The sequence below is a fragment of the Pteropus medius genome, unplaced genomic scaffold, assembly GCF_902729225.1.
Source record: "Pteropus medius unplaced genomic scaffold, Ma_sr-lr_union100, whole genome shotgun sequence".
NCBI classification, from domain to species: Eukaryota; Metazoa; Chordata; class Mammalia; order Chiroptera; family Pteropodidae; genus Pteropus; species Pteropus medius.
In genome coordinates, this window is record NW_024340698.1 from 3,770,172 (window position 1) to 3,783,475 (window position 13,304).

The window sequence follows — 13,304 nt, forward strand, 5'->3', positions numbered from 1 at the left end:
GATCTTAAAGCCTATTTTATCTCCTCACAAGAGGTATAATGATCCTAAAAATATGTTCTCAGGATATCAAATTTCAGGCCGGTAAAATATAGGTGGGCCTTTTAACAGCTTATATGACTTTGGTGTAGTTTAGGAGAGTCATAACAAAATTGTGTTAATATAGCATTTTATTTTAAATTCATTTTACATTCTTGTTTATTTTTGTGAGTTTTCAATTAAAACATGTTCATTTAATATGTAGGTTTTAATGACGGTTATATAAATAATTAATGACAATCATATAAAATATGTTATATGTAGAGATCAAGTCTTAAAGGGAACATGAAAAACCAAAAGTGTTGTGCTTTCAGGGACAAGAGATTGTTTTTAAAAATTCACTCTAATGTTGTAGAATTGTGAATTTAGCAATAAATAGTATTTAAGGTATATTTAGGTTGTAAAGAAGGAAAGAAATCCACAAGAATATAAGATATTTTTACTCATGCATTATTAAAAGAAGAAATCAATATTTACCTTGTTCTTATATTTCCTTTAAAACATGAAATAGGAAGAAGAGGCCAAATACCCTGAATCAAAAGACTTGCCTATTGATTTTAAGTGAACAACACTCCTTGATCTTTACTTTTAAAATGTAGTGTATTGTTGTCCATAAATACCTGAACCAAAACAAGGACTCCAGTTTTACCCATTTCTTCTTGAAATTCATATCTCCAGGCTTTGGTTCCAGATACACATATGCATAATCATTCTCTCACCATCACTACCAATAACAATCCACATCTGGAAGTCAAATGAATACTTCTAAAAAGCTTTTTGTAAAGTTTATCCCTCTCCTCTCTCTTTCAAAGACCCTCATTCGTACCCAGTTAGTTATAGGATAAAGTACAAACTCCTTACTGAATGTGTCATCCATGGTTTTTTACAATTGAGCTCTTTTTTTTTTCAGTGTTATTTCCTACACCCTCATAGTAAACTAAATCTCCTTTCTCTATGCCTGACATACCTTCTGTCTCTCTGCTTCCTAGATATTCTTCAAGGAGAAGCTTGTGACCAGATTTCTGTAGGAAATCCCTCTCCTTCTCTTTAGGCCCTTGGGATGTCTGCTTTCACCACCTCCTTTGCACACATATGTACCTGAACATTTTTAGCTCTGAGAACTTGTTGCTTGATGAATGGCCTTGATCTCTATGCTGGTGTGGATGCCTCCTCTTTTTGCCATCTATCAGGGCAAGCACATGTTGATGTTTGTTGATGATGATGATGGTAGAGCAATTATGGTGGAAAAATGGTGGAGAAATAGCCCTAATCTTTTCCCTTAATGTACCCTAAGCTGTTACCCACAGTTTCTGTTTAAAGCATACAATTATGTTCTTGCTGCCATGTTGCTATAATTGTTCTCAAGTTGTTTTCTTAGATGTGCATTATCTTCCTAACGAGAATCTCAGCTCCCCAAAGGTAAGACTCATTTTCTTTTGTTTTTCTCCATCTTGTATAATTTTGGACTTGGCAGGGCCAACCCAGAGGTTCAGCTAATACTTCTTGCCTATGTAACCATATATAATCAAGAAATTAGGCATGGAAAATGCCTGAAAGAATGAGGGTATTAGCCAAACTCCTTAGATACCTCCTTCCAAATTTGATTATTTTCATTGGCAATGGTGTATCCAGCAGCTGGACACAAAGATATTTCTTAATAAAAGTTTTAATGCACCTCCATTTGTGTGTGAGTGGTAGTCATGGTGGTGGTGGAATTTTTTGGAAGATAAGATGTTATACTTGAGGTAGAATGCAACGGAGGCTGAAATGCATTTAATCAAGGAAAGCTTTCTAGAAGGTGTGAGAAAGAAGATGGGATTGGGGCACAATGTGTTATAGTAAGAAGAGCCCAGGCTAGAAGTCAGGAAACCTGAACCCTTATCCCTGTTTATATACTGACTGCATCTCTTTAAACTTCCAGCTTAATTTTCTCACTTGTAAAATGAAGCAGTTGGTCTTACTAAGGTTTATGGGATCTCGGAATTCTTAAGAGACCTCATCAGATATTAAAACCCTCCCTCCAACATCTACATCAATGTGCCATTGAGCTACTGCTTGTATACCTTCTGTGGAGAAGATATTACAACCTATCTAGGAAGCCCATTCACTTTTTATGCAACTCTAACTCTTGGGCAGTCTTATTTTTTCAAATGATGTCTTTTCTATCTGCAAACTCTTGAAGTTGCATGAGATGTCTGGGGTAATCTGGCAGATTCAAGGAGAGGCCATGTCAGGCATAAGAGAATGGACAATGTGGTATCGGGGGGAAAAAATCAACAATCCTAAAAGAAATGAGTTCACAAAAGGGAAAAGGAAAAAAAAAAAGACAGAAATATCAAAGTCAATACAGAGAGAGTGGAAAAGGCAAGAAAAATGTGGGGAAGAAGCATGTCATAGAGAAGCCACTAAAGCCAGGAAGAACGGACCAAAAAAGGGCTATATTTCATTGATACAGTGTGGATCATGAGTGTCCTCAGTGACAACGGCAGCTATTTCCATATCCCCCAATTTCTTAGGACATCACTGAGCAAGTAACAGCTCTGAAGGAAATCTGAAACCTAGTTCACAACCTCTGGTGCTGTGTAAATTATCAAGTTGGCTTCAGCTATGATTTCTTTAATTTGGAAAAATACTTAAATGAGTAAGAATCATGAAATATTCTAACAAATTTAGTTTCAGCAAAACCTCCAATCACCCAAACTGAACATTTTCAGCTTACCGAGAAGAATGATCAATGGGCACTTGGACTCACAGCAGTTATTTCTGCCTTTAGAGTACCCTCTTCTCTTATTGTGGATGCCACTCTGTTGACACTGTCCCTGAGTCACTTGCCATCTGAATGTGCACATCAATTATGTGGGACGCAGTCTCCAGAGATGCTGAATGGAAACAGACTGAAATGAAATATTTGCTACAGAATCTGAACAGGCCTGCCTGGAAGGTGATGAAGCTATGTGTGCACCAGAGAGAAGGAACAGGGGGAGGGAGGGAACTAACATTTACCGAAATCCTTGCTGCTATGTGCAAGGAACAGTGCTAAATGCATGTATCTTCTCATTTATTCTCCATAAAACTGTTATAAACTTAGTGTTATTATTATCCCCATCACAGATTGTAGTAAGAAAGGCAAAAGAAATCAGGTAATTATAAAAAGGGGGTGTGTAACTACACTAAATAAAAAGACAAAGTGATTTGGGGTTCAGTAACTCATCATGACACTGAATGACACAGCCAGGGAATTCAGTAAAGTCAAATAGACAATTTTGCTCCTTCCTAGCTCTGTCTGTGAAGCCTAGAGGCCTTCAGGCTGCTGCTCAAGAACAAGGGGTCCAGACTACAATCTATACATGAGGACGCCATGGGCTTAGGCATCAAAAAACTGACAACGGCTACTAAGAGCTCTGCTCTTCACCCCATGAGGCTTACATTGACCCTAGCCATGCCTTAGCCAAACTCAAGCTCACAAGTGAGGGAAATGAAGCCCAATGTCTCTGCCTGCCCTAAAGCTGGGATTTGGGCATGGCCACTCCTTGTGGCTTTTGGTCAGAAATTTGGTGGGAGCTATATGTTACAGTGTTTCTCCCTCATCCCTTTCCAGCTCAACTAGAATCAAAGATCTGCTGGTGCAAGAAAAAGCCAGGGCTTAAAGCAGTTGCCAAGATACCAAAGGCATCAGTCTCATTAAAGAAGGCTCTGAGAAAAGGAAGAGATTAATCTCTAGATGCTACAGGCCAGTAATCCTCAACTATTGTGAGAACAGGGACTACTTTTAGTTTCTGTAAACTCTGATAAAAGAGGAGTAAGGGGTCATGACTGAGAGGAGATCTTATCTGGAAGCCCCTGAGCAGGATCGAGGAAGGAAGACAGATGGCATGTACACACTACAGTCCTTGAGGGGGTTGGGGGAGCAGAGAGGGCCTGGAGCTTCTGAAGGATCTTGCAGGAGCATGAGACTGCTTCATGCTTAGAGAAATATCAGGTAAAGAGTAATATTTGCAAGGTGTTTACTATGTACCAAATACTGTGCCAAATGCTAGACTTTTTTTTTTTTTCATTTAATTCTCCGGAATGAGCTCTTATTGTTTTGATTTTTTAGATTGGAAAAATGAGGCTCAGATAGATGAAGTCATTCTCTCAAGAGCACACAGTTAGCAAGTGACAGAGTCCAGAGTAAAATCCAAGTTTGTCTCACATTACAGTTATTTTCACCATATAAGCTCCTTTAAGAAAAGGGAACTAAAAGTGCTGAAGCACGCACACCTCAATCCAGAGTCCCATAGTTATCACTGAGAGAGCAAGAGGCAATATGCAGAGTAGGAGAAAGGAAGAGGTGGGATAAGAAAATCAAGGTAGCTTCAGAATGCTGAGAGAATTCAGGTTGATAAGCATCCCTTTACTTCCCAATGGCCTCAGAATTCTTAGGAACAACACAGGCAGAAGCCAAAGGAATTTGCACTCAATATTGGAAAAGCAGAAGCAAGGGTGTGATGTCAGTTGCACACTATTTTCCTGGCTGTCTTCACATAGTTCTTGCTGCAGGAAGAGAGCCCTTCACATCTCAGATGCTGGCCAAATGAGAGTACATACCACAATGCGGCAAAGGAATTTGAATCAATAGTGCTTTCTGGCACACACCTCCTTGGTAAGCACTTTTGCAAGGTGGACATAAAAATAAATGTACAATGTAATATTTAAGAGTAACCTTCAGTTATTAAGCTGATTGCCTATCGAGCTGTTACCTTTGCAATAGAAACTCACTGATTTACTCTCACATAAAATCCCAACAGGCAGGTACATCATGCATCACACCCTAAACTGGCTGTCAAAAGAAGAGGGAGAGGGATATAGGATGGGAGGGTTTGTGGACTTCTTAATTCAGGAAGCACACCATGAATAACTTCAGACTGACTTTTCACTGTCCTAATAAACAGTAGTACAAAGGCTGTTGCCTTTCCGTGTTTCTGCATTTATGTGCTTGCCCATTATTCCACACAAAGCAGTCTGCCACAGCCCTTTCGGTCCCTACCAGGAATCAGCTGAGCTTAAGGAACCTTACAAATAAGCCCAGCTCAGAGAGCTGGTATCAGAAAATGAAAACTGTGCTTTTACCAATCAATTCTTCATGTGGAATATTATCTGACCCAACAGCTACTCTCATTTTTAAAAATCTTTTCCTAGCAAGGAGAACATTCTCCCCATACTTAATTCTCACCTTTCTAACCTATGTCCAGAGATCTCCCAGAATTTCTGATACAGCACATTTGAAAAATGATGTGACATTTTCTTTTAGTAGGCAGAGATGGCAAGTCCTAAATTCATCCTTAGTCCTTTAGCTGGCCTAATGAGCAGGGTCATTTGAAACAACTGTCCTATCACTGTGAACTTGTGCCCCACAATCTGTCTTCATATACTTAAAACAAAAATTGAATGTGCAATGATTAACAAGCATCTATTTGCCTATTTTAGTCCTCACCAGTCATTCATGGTTTTTTAAGTCTCTCTCTCTTTATTTTTTAACTGAGGTAACGTTGGTTAATAACATTATATAAGTTTCAGGTGTACAACATTATAATTCAATATCTGTATCACTGTAGTGTGCTCATCATCAAAAGCCTAATTTCTACCCATCACCATACAATTGACCCTTTTTACCCCTTTCACCCTCCCCCACCCCCTTCCCCTCTGGTAACTGATGACCTATTGTCTATATCTATGAATTATTTCTGTTTTGTTTTGTTTTGTTTGTTGGTTTCTTTTTTGTTTTATATTCCACATATGATGTTCAACATTACTAATTATTAGGGAAATGCAAATCAAAACCACAATGAGATATAACCTCATATTTGTCAGAATGGCATTATCAAAAAGATAAGAAATAACAGGTGTTGGAGAACATGTGAAGAAAAAGGAACTCTCATACACTATTGGTGGAAATGTAAATTGGCGCAGAAACTATGGAAAACAGTATGGGGATTCCTCAAAAATTAAGAATAGAACTATTATATGATCCCGCAATCCCATTTCTGGGTATTTATCCAAAGGAAATGAAAACAGGATCTCAAAAAGATGTTTGTGCCTTCATGTTCATTATAGCATTATTCACAATAGCCAAGATATGGAAACAACCTAAGTGCCCATTTTTTTTGATAAATGGATAAAGAATACAATGGAATGCTACTTAACAATAAAAAGGATGAAATATTGCCATTTGTGACAAATTGAATGGACCTTGAGGGTATTATGTTAGGTTAAATAAGTCAGATGGAAAAGGTCAAGTCTTTTTGATAGCCCAAATTCCAAATATATATATACATACATACATATACACATGCATATACATACTACATAAAATGTAACTTTTACTTTCAGGCTGGGAAAAGATGGATTCTAAGCATCAGAGCAGGCTAGTTTTGCTCTATGAAATAATGATTAGAACATACATTTGTTGAACATATATTACAGGCCAGGCAAACTGTCAAAATATTTTCCTAACATTATTGAATTTGATCCTCACATTTTATTTATCACCACTCCATATATGAAAGAAATAGAGATTCAGGGAATCTAAGTAATTTGTTTAGGTTCACAAAACTAGTAAGCTGAATAACTTGGCTTGTAGCCCAGGTTTCCCTGACCCAACGTGTGCATTCTTTAGTCATTGATTTCACTAGGTACGTAAAATATGGCAACCCTATTCAAGATTTGAAAGGTTACTCAAGGATCTATCAACCCTCATTTTGATAGCACAATGAAACAAATGAATGTATGTCCAGGTCTCATGCAGTGATCAATAAAAATGCTCTAGCAGAATACCTGCCTCACATAGCACTATATCCATTTAAATGTCTTCGAATGCAGATGTCAGTGTAGTTTAATATGGCTCAATTAGAGTTCTTTTCTATGCAAACCATGGTGTTGCATAAATTAGTTGTTTACCTACACTAACGTTTCTTAAAGACTGTTGGGCAAATTAATGGGCAAAAAAAGAATATAGTTTTCATTAAGTCTCTCTGGGAATAACCAAAAGCACAGAAGGAAAGAAAGCAATTGCTCAACCCGCTTATGAGTTTTAAATGGAGCTTTTTCAGAGCAGAGACAAAATGAATTAGCATAGGAGCTAACCAGATGGTGGGGAAAAGGCATCGCTTGACTCAGTGGTTTCTCAGGAGAGGCAAGGAAACAGGTTTTCTAAAATACATAAGCTAATCTAGCTGTTCTACTTAGGCCCTCTGGCTGCAGTAGAGTATCTGGAGTTGAAATAAATATGATGACTAAGAACAAATGAGCATGAAAATCCACATATCCATACACTGATAAATTATTTTGCTCTACCATTTAAAGTGTTAGAGGATAAAGTTACTTGAATATTGTGTATATAGTTAAATCTCTTTATGGCATCAATGAGGAAGAAAGTCACAATGGGGTTATAGGCTAATTATGAGATGTTGGATTTCTGTATAGGTTAGTGCTCTGCAAACATTAATGTGCTTACCAATCAATTGGGATCTTGTTAAAATCAAGTTAGTCTGGAATGAACCCTGAAATTATGCATGTTTAACATGTTTCCATGTTATGCTAAGCATCAAGTGTCAATATGCCTTCACAGGAGTCTGGTGAGTGAGGGAACTACCTATGTTGAGGAAGATACTATTGTATATTAGTGTTGAATACAAAATCTGGACATTTTAAGAAAAAATAGTTGATAATGTAGACTTCATCAAAATTAAATTTTTTCTCATGAAAAGATACCATTAGGAAATGGCAAGCTTCTCTCTCTCTCTCTCTCTCTCTCTCTCTCTCTCTCTCTCCTCTCTTTCTCTCTCTCTCTCTCTCTCTCTCTCTCTCTCTCTCTCTCTCTATATATATATATATATATATATATATATATATATATATATATATATTATAAAATATACTAAGGCTTTATCTTTTATCATGTTTTGCGTGATTTTTAAATTTTTTTTTACTATTTTAGCATTTGAACTTTAATTTTGTTTATAATAAATTTGCTATACAGTTTAATTTTTTTTATGTTTTCAAGCCCATCAATTCTTCTGATTAAAAAAGTGGCCTTTTCTAGTAATAATGGGGAGGAAAGGATCATAAAAACTTTTGCATTTATTGGCTTAGACATGACCTAGAAATATTTATGTCCAGAGAGTACAAAGAGCTGGTTAGGGCCTGAGAAAGAAACAGGGGAGGACTTGCTGGGGATAACATTCTACTAGAACTTTCTGCAGTTCTAATCAAAACAAGTTTTATTGACCAGTTTAAGTATGGATTGCTCAACTTTCCTATACCAAAGCTGATCAAGGAGGATGGTGAAAGAAGACAATCCTGGAGGACTGTTAGAACCTAAAGAAAAGGAATTGTAGAAGTTTGAAACCTGATCCAAATCACTTCAGCAACATCAACAATTGGATCTCAAATATACAAGATGTCAACTGGCCTGATGCAGGTCTCTCTAATCTACTTCTTTGTCTTGCTGTGCAGCATTCTGAAGCCAAGGATCTTGCCAAATAATTGTCATGGAGTCAGCACAATTTTTGTGGCACAGGATATCAGATGAGTCCCTCAGACCTCTCATTACGTAGACTGACCCCAGAAAGGATCATTACTGTCATTAGGGTAAATGGATTTATCAGTGAGGCCTAATTACTACTCAGCACAGTAAGGATTTGGCATGTCATTACGTATATGACCAATTAATTCTGATGTAAGTTCCATTGATTCTTAACACACTGTGTCCCTGTGTTCAGTCTGCAATACGTTCCTCATGTAGCAGGGCGTTTGTCCAACTCCACCTAACAGGTATTCTATCTACTCCAATTTTGATGAACTCTGAGGAACTCTGAGGAATCTAAACTCATCTCTACTTACAAATCACCTCCATCGTTTCAGTCTCTAACCATTACAAACCCATTGGTCTGGATTTAATTTCAAATTCATGTTTGGTGTAGTGCAAATAACATATTAAGAACTTAATATAAATCTGACAAGCGAATAAGTGAAGGGAAAGATTAACAATACCCAGGCTAGACTGTAATAAGCACTTAAGATGCATAAATGAAATCTCTTACTGTAATGCCTAGCCTGTATATCCTTAATAGGTGTCCAACAAAGTTTTGTTAAACCTGAGACTGAATAACTTAGACACTAAGGAAATAGGAACAAAGGAGTCATCTTATTCTGCTTCCATATGTATGTTCTCTACTTTTTGCTATTCAAAGTATGGTCTAGGGACCAGCAGCATGGGCATCATCTGGGAGCTTGTTAAGTATACAGAATCTTAGAAAATATACCAAATCAGAATCCTCATTTTAACATTTAACATTTTATATGTGATTCATATACACATTAAAGTGCGAGAAGCATTTGTCTAGACTTAATTAAAGATGATTAACATAAAACATAAATTAAGTATTGCTACACTGGTCCAGACCAGAAAATTATCTACATGAGTATATGACTCTTACTGATAACATCTAGTAATTTGATGTCCTCTGTACTTAACAGAAAACAGTCTAATAAGAATACCAGAACCCCTTTCTGGAAAGTAACTATACATTATAGAACATCCTTTGCCAAACTTGACTGATTTCTATCTAAATTCTTCGCCTCTCTCTTATCCAATAGAAGTCAATATTTACCCATTCAAGGACCTCAAGCAAACTTCCTACAGTTACTCTCAAATGACTTAGAATTTTGTTACCTGAAGTGGTTTGGTATCAATGAAAACTTGGACATTTTTCTGGGTAATCTTATTTCCAAAACAATATTTTTAATACAAAATAAAGTTTACCTTTAAAGAGGCTCTACTGCTCGTTCATTCATCCATTCATTTATTCACTAACTCAGCAAGTATCTAGTAAAGATTACTAACTAGATATACATAAGTCACAGAGATCATACTCAAAGCCAGGACATTAACAAATGAACAGGTCCTTCATAATCCAGTATAATAAGTGGTATGATGGGGAAAGTATTAGGTTGGACATATCATATTGCCAATGCTTGACCATTTTTATAAACCACAATTTCATATGGTTTGATTTAATATATGGAGGACCCAGAAATGTCAGAGAAGGCTTCTCTAAAAAATGAATGTTAAGCTGGGAACTTAAGGGTAAGTAAAATTTGGCTATGTGAAAAAAGACAGTGGGAAAATATCTCTCCATTTCTGCATACAAACTAGTTTCTATTTAATTGTACTCTTCATTTCCTGTCTCTAAGCTGATTTCCTGACTATAGATAAAGCCCTTTCTCTCTTCACTTTATTCTTTTAACGAATAGGTTGTATGCTTTATGACAAAGCATCGTCGTTTCTTGTAGACCACTTCTTTCTTGTTAATGATGAATACCTAGTCGATTATTTTAATTCATTTCAAATAGTAAAGCTTTATAAATAGACAAACAGTTTTTAGGCTTGTTATTAGAGTAGCCAGATATTCTCAAAACTTGAGATAATATCCATATTGACCACTCCCATTTCCGATGAACATTTTATTTAGAAGCCACTTCTTCTATACCATTCAGTGTTTGGAACATTTCTGAATTTAAAACTTCCTCTGAAATCAGGAAGGGCATAGGAATTAATTGCTGGAAAAGTCTGCACATTAGAAAAGAAGAACAGGTTCTAAATGCAGGAGACAAGGAAGAGAGGAGGTGAGATGTTTAGAGGTGAGGTCAATTCCACTGCAATTTCAAACTATGTAGTGAATGAATCATATTAGGACATCCTTACTAGAGCTGGCTAGAATATTTTAACTTCTAAGGTATTTAATAGTGAAAACTTTAATATTCAGCAATACTGTATTGTGATGAGACTAAATGAAATCACATAAATTAGTATACACATACAGAAATGCACAAAACCCCATAGGTGCATTTTAACAGCTATTTAGGACACAAATATCTAGCTAATTGCAAAAAGTTGTTGGGCTAGTTATTGCAGTGATATGAATGGAATCAATTTTTACCAGCTTTGTGAGAGCTAACTGTTAAACTTCCAGGAAGTTTGCAAGCCAAATGTTAAACAAAATCATTATTAAGTAACGTAGAATCAAAGAATGGTCCAAGTCTTACAACTTATACATAAAACTAAAAGGATAGCATTATTACAATAAATAGTGTTGAAGGTAAAAGAGGTTTTAATTTAATGATATAATTTGTATGAGATGAAAAAGAATTTAACATAGTCCACATATCAGATTTAAGAACAAGAATTTCTGAGGATTGGGATGCAACTCCATTTGTCAAATCATAGTTGAATTATAACCATGGGATGGCTATGGATAAAGGAGTTCGGCAAAAAATCAACAAATGCATTGTGTGAGAATGAGTTGGCTGCAAAACTGTTTAATGAAGAGCATTGTGTTTTTCATTTTTTTTGGTAAGTCATGTGACACACATCCCTTATATCAGTGAAATTTAAATAAACTATATATACATGTATACATTTTTTTCCTTGTTAAAACTTTACTAAGCCAACACTGGTTAGTTGACTAAATTCAGGACATCTTTTGAACTGAATGAGAGTGTTATTTTAAATTAAATTTAGTCATAACTGAGAATGAGTCTGACAACAACCCTCATGTTAAAAAACCAGAGTGAGCAATGCTTCTCATATCGGACAGACTGGCTAGTGGACACATTCAAACCAGTGGCCTTTTGATAGCTTAGAAATATTTTTGATTGCTCAAAATGATAATTAGTTTATATTATATAGGTGGAGGAATTGAAGAACAAATTATGATATGAATTCAAGACAATATTCATGCAAATAAATAGCTTAAATGATAGACGCAACTCTGTAGGTTTTATATATGGCATTTTGTGCCAGTTTGAGCTTCTGCCAATTTAGGCTTATTATGCACACTAGTTTGCTTGTGTGTGTGTGTGTGTGTGTGTGTGTGTGTGTTTCTGCATGTGTGTTCTGAGTTAGAAGAAGGGATTTATTTTGTGTCTGGGTAAATAAATACATACAGAATTTTGTGTGCAGGTATGCATTTTTAAAAAGTCTTCAGGTTTAAGAGATATTTCTAGATACGTGGAGGATATATATTACAATGTGTATATATGTGTGTCTTGCACACACACATACACACACAAAGGGATTACAATTGTGATTGAAAATACCACAAGCTACACTTCCAGTGAAGAGGTTCTCATGGAGGGGAGAACTCTGAAAATTTAATGAAAAGCTTGTGTTATTACTGTTTCCCAGTAAGACATAACAGGTACCTTTTGAAAAAGAGGGGTACAGCAGTTGGCTTACTCTCTACGTTCTTATGAAATTCTGAATATCTTTGGAGAGCAATCAATACATTTAAATATGGCCTACATTTAAGAAATTTTCAGCACTAAAAATTAAATGCAAGTTTACTAAAGCTTTAATTAACATGTAATTTGACTACATGCTGTGTGTGCATATGTGTGAGGCACATGCACGTGCATGCAAGAGGGAGAGAGAGAGACAGAGAAGAAGGAGGAGGAGGAAGAGGAGGAGGAGGAGGAGGAGGAGGAGGAGGAGGAGGAAAAGTAGTTTGGAAGTGTTTGCATGTTCTAGCACTTCTCACATCCGTACTTTTTTCATGCTCTGCTCTCTACCATAAATGTGCTTCTTTCATTCAACAAATATGTATTCAATGGCTACAATGTGCCTGTTTGATGCTAGAATACAGCACCTATTCCCTTGGTGCTTACATTGCATACTAGTTGAGAAGATAAAGAAACGAATAAACAGAATAATTAAACAATTTTAGAAAAACTGCAGAGGAAATAAACAAGTAATTAAGGGTGGCTAACTTGAAAAAGAATGGATAGATAGGGTGCCTATAAGATGGTGATCACTTAGTAAGATATATAAATGTCTAATGCTGTACACCTGAAACTAATATAATATTGTATGTCAACTATAATTTAATAATAAATAATAAATAAGAAGGTGCCATTACAACTGAGATCTAAAGAATGAGAATGAGGAAATTCTAGGCAGAGAATACTGCAAACACAAATCTCTTGAGTTGGATAAAGGTAACAGGGAAAGTAATAGAGCTAGCTAAAGTATAGACAGCTAATGGAAAGAGTACTAAGAGATGAGATTAAAGAAATAGGTGCAGGACCAATCACATAAAACTTTGTAAGCAAATATGATGGAAAACCACCTAATGGTTTGAAAAGAAAGGTGACACATTTTGATTTTGATTTTGAAAATATCAATCTAACTGCTGAGTGATGTATGATGATTTGGAGTAAGGAGACCAGTT